Here is a 10,252-nt window from a genome sequence, read left to right as displayed (position 1 = left end):
TTTAACTCTTATGCTAGCAAGTGTAGTTGTTTAATGTTGATGTTTGTTGTCGGAAATTGACGTGAACCACTTCAATCTATTGAAAATGTGACGATCTATGCATGAATGTATTTTTACGGGTTCTTAGTTGTTTTTGACAACAAAACTGTACAATTGGCCCGTGTCAATATATGTTCTTGGTAATATCGTTGATTGTGCGGTTGAATACATGTTTTTGTTGCATGTATAAATGCAGTCTTAATTCGTAAGTGAAAGAGAATGGTTATAAGCTTTCCAATTCGGCTAAGATTTAATGACTCTTTGAATGCCAACAAATGCGCATTACCACCGTTGAATCTTCATTTTGTTCTTCAATTTTACATTTATATTGATTATATGTTCTTTTGTCATATAGGATCCTTAGCTGACGCCTTATACAAAGAATTGTGGAGTGTATGTGCTGGGCCTCTTGTTAATCTTCCTCGTGAAGGGGAAAGTGCCTTCCTCAGGGGCACATGGAACAGGTTTGTTAATTTTCTTGTTCATGTTAATTGCTAAAAAAATCTGGCCTCCATTAGTTTATTGTAGCAATAAATTGATGTTGTCTTTTTTGAAGAGAATTTGTGCATATATGATGTACTGTAATTGTTTGCTAATATTAGCATTATTTGTGAATAGAACAATTCGAGATATCCATCCATTTTCAGCCTTTTACTAGTTTCTCAATATATGGGTCCTTGAGAAATTTCACAAATTAATTTTGTAACTTTTTATTGCAGGGTCTGTGCGTGTTTGAATGAAATATTTTACATACCAAAAGACTCGATTCATTGCACCATTAGCAAGACCATCACTTATAAAACGTTATAATAGATTTCAAACCCCGCAGAAAAATCTCTATAAAAGTTTCCATTTTTTTCTCTCTCTCGAAACCAAAAATGGAAGCCTATCTCCCAAATAAACTGCTCACCGATATCCTATTTAGACTACCATCAAAATCAATCCTTCGATGCCGATCCGTGTGCAAATCTCGGTTTACATTAATATCGACTCGTGAATTCCAACTCTTCCATCTCAAAACATACAACCAATCAAACCCTCGTTTTGTTATGTCTTGCTATGATTCGACGTAGAGCAGGGAAATGCATAGTTTGCATCTTGACAGAGTATCTTACATACCGATCATATCACCCATATAAATTTAAGATATGGATTGAGACATGTATATGGTGATAGCAGATGGTGTAACATACCTTCAACGATACAATTTGAGTTGTAGTCCTAATGTTTCGTTCGGAAAGCTCAATCAACTCATTAACCGTTTGCAAATGTTTTTCATCAAAAGAGTGTCATGTGTATGCGCATATAATAATACGTAAAATTCAATAAAAGAAATAAATAAGTGTGTGTACTAACTACACAGAAGAAAAAAGCAAGTCTTACCTGAGTCGGCAATCTTGGTTCGCTATCCCTAATCAACTCATTAACCGATCGCATCCTCGGTTGTCTTCCTCGGCTGTAGCACATAAGACTTGCTTTTTCTTCAGTGTAGTTAGTACACACACGCATATTAATTTTTTATTGACTTTTACGCATTATTATACGCTCGTACACATGGCAGACTTTTGATTAAAAGCATTTGCAAACGGTTAATGAGTTGATTGAGCTTTCCGAACGAAACATTAGGATTACAGCTCAAATTGTATCATTGAAGGTATATCATGCTATCTATTATCACCAAATACATGTCTCAATCAATATCTTAAATTTTATATGGGTGATATGATCGATATGTAAAAATTGATTGAATGAAAAGAGTGAAGGTGCCAAATTTACCTAAAAAAAGTAACTCAAATATAGAGTGGACTGAAGAAAGCATGTGGTATCTGACGCAATCCTTAATCTTTTCGATCATCGGTCACCCTGTGAAGGCGTAATTATTGCATGAGTTAATGTTCTATAAATACGTGTGTATAAATATATACTATATCTTTCCACCTATAATTAATTGTTCGAATTATGATCTCAGGTTGATATTTACAGCGTGAAAACTTCCATTTGGAGAGCAATCTTTTTCCTCCTGATTTCCACACTTGTTTACCTCAAGGGGTCACTAGCGCTTTTGAATGGTTGTGTACACTCGATAGTCGATAATGTACCATTTGCCTCCTCTCGGGTGTCGTACGATTACACATTGTTCAATCATAAGATTTGATGCAAGTGCAGTGCGGAAATTCATTTGCCTAAAATTTTTAGATGATGAATCCCCACTTAGAGCTTGCTTTATTTAAGGATTGGTTGGTTGTGATACAAGTAGGTACATCATGTGGGCTTTGAACGATTATGGGAACCCAAAGTCTTGGGTGATGTAACGTGTTTCATGAAAAATACAAAATCATTATTGTCGCTGTTACCTTCACCATTGTTGTCCCCACCTTCATTGCCGCCGTTGTTGTGGCTGCTGTCGCCTTGGCCTGTGAAACGTAAACGTTCAACTATGGAATTCATATATGTGTTGAACATGGCAAGGTATCCTAAAACCGAGTTTATTGTTATTTTTTTTTTATTTTTTTTTTTTGAACAACGATTGAGATCACCCGAGGGAGACTAAACCACCCGTTGCGATCATCTCCCGTTTCGACTATGCCGATGCAGCGATAATAATCCCGCTCCCATCGCTACCCGGTAGGAAACCTTGAAACCGATCTAAGGACACGGCCAAGTAAAACCCCCCTCCCCTTTACCCCCCAAACGATATGGGAAAGGTGCATGGGTGGATACTTCATGGCAGAGATGAAATTGTGTTTTTAATATGTAGCTAACGGGGGTCGAACTCCTGACATCCTCTAAAGGAGGCAGACCAACAATCGCTGGATTTCTTTGTGTTAGTGTGGGAAAGTTACTGTACATAAAGAAAAGAGAGTTCTGTAAAGTGCACAAGAGGAATTGTTAAATACTGTATTGAGAGATGTATATTACTATACTATTACTATTTCTATTTACTATAAAAGTATAAATAGAAAAACTATTGTACGTGACTTCACATAATCATGTACGTATATGTAATGTAAATGTATTCGATCGATATCATTATATTTGTTCTACTTTATATGATGCCATTTATGATTTATTTGATATATACCCGACAAATCAAGGGAATCTATCTATCTATCTATACATCTATATAAAATGTGAAGTTTAATCCAACGTGACAGTCCCTAATTACTTCTTAATCCTTAAATTCTACGTGTAAATTTAGTAATTAATCACAATTAACCTAATTAATCAACAAGAATCCACGTGCTCATCTCAATCATCAAGGCAAAATCACGCAAAAGTATTCTAAGGTTCCAAATCGTTTCTTCTTTTCTAAAAAAATTTATCCCTCACTCACCCTCAAAAATTGTCTATCGATAATCCGTATTCTATATTAATATGAAGCTTTAAATCGGTCTAATCACCATAATCGTAAAATCAATCGACAATGAGGAAGGAAAAGAGTATGATCGATCTTCCATTTTTGTTCGGTATGTTTTAGGGTTTACGAATACGGCTTAGCGTGTTATACCTATTCAATCGTTCTACAAAATTACATATCAAAACTGCCGTTATTCATTTACAATTTCACATACCATCGGTTCGGTTGATCATGACCAATCAAAGCAGTTTTTTTTTTTTTTATTATTGTAAGGAATATACATTCAACAGTTAATAAAAGGTATGTGATTGAACATATTGGAACAATTTTTGTTAACATAATTATCAATTTTTATTGTTTATTCATTCTTTATTGTTTATTATTGAATGTTGATTATTGTTAATATATTAGACAAGCTAAAAATTTCCATAGCAAGTGTTATGGGTCACCAAAGACTGACCCATTTTGATAATTCTATAGATCTGAGTTTCTTCATGATTATTGATTAATGTTGTTTCTTTTACAAATTTGTTGGTTTTCATTAGTTACTATATAGACCACTTAACCATTGCTATATCATGAAGGCACGAGAGTGTAAGATCCCATAGCCCAAACACAATGTCCTGCAATATAAGCCAAAGAGTCTATCCTTTTCTAAAACCAATTGGTATTAGAGGGACTTCCCCTTAGACTTATATACATACATTTGTTTTTGTCTCCCTCCTATGTGGGATAGATTTGCACCCCAACAATCATCCCCTCAAACCGAAGACCACATCACCGAGCCTCCTCTTCAACGATACTCCCGCCATCTTATATCACCGGTCTCTTTTCTTTCACTTTTCTTTCACTACCGGGAACACGCCTCTTATACCGCCGATCTCTTTCTTTCACTTTTTCTTTCACCATCGGGACATGCCGCACTTCCACGCCTTGGGAAGGAAGACTTTCGATATAAGGCACCATGGCTCCATTATCGTTGGCAAACTGAGGGGTGTGCCATGTCGCACCGTGCGCTTAGGGGTGCGCCACCACTGCGTTGTTCACCACATCGGGCTATAGCCTAGCTCTGATACCATTTGTAACGATATTAGGACCCAAAACAACGCAAGTGATTCAACAAGATCACTCACCGATAGTAATTCTACAAGATTACTAACCCACTTAATGAACGAAAGATTATAAATGCAAGAAATGTAAATCGACACAAGAGATAACGTGATTATATGCAATCGTTGTGATTGCTTTAGTCCACGGACCAACTAGAGAATGCATTTACTGAATATTTGTAGTGTGTTACAATGAGTTACAAGAGGGTCTATTTATAGAATGATTTAAGGAGTAAGCTAAAAACAATTCCTTGAAGCTTCATGTGAGTTTCCTGACAGCTTCATGGAGGCTACATGTGAGTTTCCTGACAGCTTCGTGGAAGCTACATGTGAGTTTCCTCACAACTTCGTGGAAGCTACATGTGAGTTTCCTAACAACTTCGTGGAAACTTCGTGTGATTTTCCTGGAATCTTCCCTCTAATTGTTTAAAGTTCTCCATATCTCCATATCTCCAACAGAGAGTATGTAATTGCTAATCAGAGCATGATTGTAAAAGAAATTTAAGAAAATATGTAATTGCACGAGAGTATGTAATCTCCCCACTCATAATCTTATATGATTGACACTTTGGCAGGTTATAATTTGTATATGTTCTTATCATGTTCTCTTTTTCTTCAATCTGTCTAAGATCGGAGATGTCTCATTTCTTACTTTCTTCGATTATATGGAAAAGGATGATGAATTGATGATAAATCTGAAGGACTATACGGTTCTGTATGTCAATTTTGTATTGCAAAAATGGTGGCATTGTTCTCCAGTATGAATCTAATTCCTTTGTACTTTGACTTAATTTCATGCATTAATATTTGAAATAGTGTATTGGTAATGTGTTGGGTGTGCTACAGAGGTTCCTGTGTATATAGCCGAGATAGCACCGCAAAACATGGAAGGAGTGCTAAATCTTTGAGGTTTGATTTTGTGGATTTTGTCATCTTTATATGTAAATTTCTTCCTTTTCATTTACACATTTTGTTTAATTGTAGCTTTCCGTCACTATTGGGATTATACTTTCTTTTTTATTAGGACTATTTGTTAATTGGAGAGTACTTGCAACTTTTGGTAATCTTCAATAGCAGATTTTATATTATACTATAATAGGTAACTAAATATTGATTTAGAATCGGGATGACTATCTCCGGTTTCTTTTTCCAAGGAACGTTGCACTTTTAAATTATAGGTACGATTATTGATGTCTTTTATATGATTAACTATTCTTTTAATAATTGCATTGAACCATTGATATATAAGGTGTGTTTGTATTCCAGACAAAATTTGGGAATAGAAGATTTTGAAGCTTCTTTGCAAGTTCATTGTGGTGTTGATACTTATATCACTCAGGGTAGAAAAAAAGGTATTTTTTAGACTTTCAGCGTTTACATTTTAGAAGTCTGGACTACGAAGTAAATGAGTTATAATATAAAATACGGATTGGCCTATACTACTTTCACTTGTAGTCAACTGTATAGGGTTGTTAAGAGATTAGTATATTACACAAGTAAGTCGCTCAGATGGTCTGCATAACGCGTCAGAATATGTAGTTTTTTTTCTGTTTGAGTGGGTTGGACCAGGTTAGATTGGACGTAAACTTTTTTTGGCCCACCTTCACATTTTTAATTATAAATAACTCTAAGTGCTAAATGCTTATAAAAACTACATATGCTCAGTAAGTGTCAAGAGGTTATGCAGCTCTCAGGTGACTATTATACGAAATGGCTACTGTAAATTGTTAACTAACATACAAAAATTTAGCAATGATGTCTATTTTGTTGTTATTTATGTCTTTTTATACCATAGAAGATACACTACTGACTGCACACATGACATTTTCAACTTTAAATAAAATTTGTTATGTTTTGTGTATAAGTCAAATGCTTCAGTTTCTCATTCTTGAATAAAGGTACATATTCTAAGTTCTCTAAAAATTTATAGCTAATGTTTGAGATTTCACAAAAATGAGTCATCAAAAAGTTTAAAATGCAATCTTAACCATTCATTCAATAGCTAAAAATAAATCCTACCCATTAAATAAGCCATATAATGATTATGACCTCGTAGTAGCTTTGTTTTGTAGTTACATGAGTGTAGTAAAATAGAAGCAAATAAATAATCTAACACCTAACACGGAGTATATTATACTGTTAGTTATGTATCATTTAAAGTTCCTAAACAATGTTTAACGGAAGTACAAGTTTTTGCCCTTTGTATAACCAATAAAAAATTTAGGAAGTGATAGAGGGCTTAGAAGAGTGACTGTAAAGTTTTTTAACTTTTAGGATTTAGGATGGCCATAAAAGATTCTAAATATTACGGAGTACTAATTACTTTAAACAATTCAAGAGTTTACCCTTAAAATACAAAGAAATTGCACTATTACCATAAACTTTGGGAGGGCCACAGCCCTCTTACGTATCCACATAGTTCCGCCAGTGTTTCCAAGAGACATGGAATTGTACCTGAACCATATATTAGCTAAACCTGAAATGAATAAAAATATATCATATGTGTATATCAACGAAGATCTCGAAATCGAATATGTAGATACACAAGACCGGTATAGCATCCAAGTAGTCAAAACCCTTAGTTGTAAATCTGTACGATAAAAAGATAGCATATAGGTGAATTGAAGACAGTGTTACCCGAATGGGCTTGTCCACTTCTAGATAGGAATAGATTATTTAATATATTGATGTCGAAGACTATATGATATTACCAGGTCATATAGCTAAACCAAACTACACGGAAAAGATTTAGCCATAAGAAAAAAATGGTTTGTATGGGTTGAAAAAATAGCCGAAGTGTATTTTTGTGCAAGTAACCTCCAAACTCATTCTTATTCATAGGTTTCAGACTATGATCATAAAAAAATGCTATTATAATTTTAACTTGTGCATTAGTTATTTTATCGAAAAATTAACAAATATATAGCAAAGTATAGCCATTTTAGCATGTACAGACTATAGTGATGTGATTCAAAAACTGTTATTGGCATTACATCGAACACATTGTGTGCAACAAAGAATACTCAAAATTACCTTAAATAAATGCAATTACTTCAACTATATATAATAAAAGAATTTTTTTAAGAAGTTTCTCAATTGAAATAAACAATCAAACATGCTATACGATTAAAACATAAATAATAACCATTCCAAAAAACAATTAAAGTAGAGCCTGATTATCTCAAATTTTCTGCTATTGATCTGGAATAGTAAGAAGACTGAAGAACCCTAAAAGGAACAAAGAAATCAACATTTATAACCCGTAAAACCGTAAAAACAAAGATTACAAGTTCGTATGTATTAAAACTTAAACCCTAAATCTATTAAAACTGTAAAGTTAGAAATTGGACATGAACATGGCAATCAGATGAAATAGAATTGAACGTCCATTGATTAAACTTATTAGATCGTATTAAGAACCCTTGATCAATCAAATATAAATATGGACGTGTTGCTTATAAACCTAAATAAGTCAATTACAAATATTGAAGAGAAGAAATTTAAGAGATAATTAAAGAATACATTTGAGAAATTTGAATCGACCATTTTGCGAAAAGGAAAATCGAATGATTACCTGAATTCATAGACTGTAGGGTTAATTTTTAAACCTTAATCTTCATAATCATCTTTGTTCTATCGCAATTTTGATATACTGCAGAAATCGAAATCGAAATCGAAACACAGGTTAGGATTAAAATTAAAACCATTTCTTCTTCACACAATCACGTTTTAGATCTTCGATTTAGGAGAAGAAAGAAGATTTAATCTTCAATTTGATTCCAAAGTCGTGTGTTTTATCATATTTATCCTTATTAATCTTTGATATCTAGTATTTACCCATTCAAGTAAGGAAATATCAAATATACCCAATTTATTTATTTATTTATACTATTAAACTAATCACATATATCCATTAACTCAAGCCAGCTATAAAATTAAACCTAAAACTCTTGATAATGACCCTCATGCCCTCGTTCAGCGACGATCAATCCCGCCCTTTTTCTTCTCAACGACCCACGATTGCCTCATACTTGATTCTACCAGGTTCAGCGACGATCAATCCCGCCCTTTTTCTTCTCAACGACCCACGATTGCCTCCTACTGGATTATACATATGGCAAATAACTTCCATAATCAATCTTATTCAGCTGATTATATCTTCAGTAATAAAGGCTATACAAGGTCAGATTCACTATTTTTTATATGAAAGTTGTTGATTTGTGTTGGAGTAATCATTATTGTTAAGAATACTCTATTGATTAGGCTTGTTGATAGTCTGTACACAAAAAATTGATATGCCTAATGTTTTTTGTGAGTGGGTCGTGGTAATACAGCTTCCAAAAGTGGGTTGGAGTATCCAATTTAGGACTTCTAATTTATTGTTTTGCTGTATATAACTAATTTTGTCTAATGAAAATCTCTTGCATTTATAACAAGTGATCAGTAGAAACAATGTATAATTAACTTATTTTGTAGCATATGTTTACTTTTTTGTAAAGATATAGCGACTCAATCAACATTTGATTTTTGTCCTAGACCAAAAATGAATTAAATAGATTAGAAAAACCTCATTTAATTTCTCTTATTCAAATTTTACATTGAGTATGTTTGTGCTTATGTTTAGATGCATCAAGGTGCTGATGATGATTATTTAGAACCAAGATGGGAGAACATTGCAGAATCACCTTTAATTGAGTATGTTTACACAACTTTGAACAACAATATATTCTGTTATTGAGTTGTAATGCTACATGTTAATTTAATTTTCATTTTGAAGGCAAGTAACAACCAAGTACAAGTTGAAACTAAGATATGGAGGCTTCTTTCGATTGATCAAAAACTCATCTAGGAGTAGATACTGTTTTGGATCTCAAAAGTGTATTTACATAGACCCGAGCTCGTACAACTTGAACAAATTAAGCGAAGAAGTCACGAAGCATTATCCATTAAATAGCAATCTAGTGTTTTCGATTCAATTTGTTGACAATAATGTAAATGAGCAATCTTACATTGATATCAATTCTGATGAAGATTTCATGGGGATGCTTGCAATGTACCAGAATGAGAAAGAAATAACCATTTACGTGATGACAGATCATAATCACGATAGCCATTTTATATTACCGAGGTAACGTTAATATGTATTTTTGTATATGTATATATGTGTGTTTATTAAATGACTGTTAAATTAGTATGTACATTTGATGTAGTAGTCAAGGTCAACTTACTGAAGAACCACATGGTGAAGATGATTCAGATTATTGTACTGACAATGAAGACAGTTATCATAGCCCTCACAGTACCGATCATGAAGATGAGACAATGCATTACCAAACCGAATGTTATTCACTCAACGACAAAAATAAAGAAATGAAAGAGAATTCAAAGTTTCCAAATGTGACTAGTTTCAGGAGAGCTTTGAACCATTATGCGCTAGCAAATGAGTTTGAGTACTTTATTGTGACGATCACTCCAAAACCATATGGACGAACACGTCATTCATCGATTTCATTGTGAGGTATTTGACCTCTATATGATACGTTTTGTAAACATTGCATTCTTTTGAAAAGGCACACCATAAATGAATATTTAAATCAAAGGTTTTCGACATCTGATGATTTTTACATATAGACAATCACAGTAAATAAGTTTACAATAGTACTTCCATTGACAATGCTGTCAAAATAAGATACATGGTGATGATTTGGTGAATGCAACGTTTCCTAGATAAATATGCCATGTAAGA

General features: G+C 33.5%; 1 long non-coding RNA gene across 1 annotated transcript; it reads right to left on the bottom strand.

The window, feature by feature from the left end:
* Window positions 1–747: 747 nt before the first annotated feature.
* Window positions 748–8,279, bottom strand: LOC139885708 (uncharacterized). The gene is made up of 3 exons (XR_011772054.1): window positions 8,081–8,279; window positions 6,882–6,982; window positions 748–2,453 (listed from the first exon to the last, which is right to left on the bottom strand). It is a non-coding gene; the product is annotated as an uncharacterized lncRNA (long non-coding RNA).
* Window positions 8,280–10,252: the final 1,973 nt, after the last annotated feature.

Source organism: Rutidosis leptorrhynchoides, chromosome 1 (assembly GCF_046630445.1).
Source record: "Rutidosis leptorrhynchoides isolate AG116_Rl617_1_P2 chromosome 1, CSIRO_AGI_Rlap_v1, whole genome shotgun sequence".
NCBI classification, from domain to species: Eukaryota; Viridiplantae; Streptophyta; class Magnoliopsida; order Asterales; family Asteraceae; genus Rutidosis; species Rutidosis leptorrhynchoides.
This window is presented reverse-complemented; position numbering and strand designations above follow the sequence as displayed.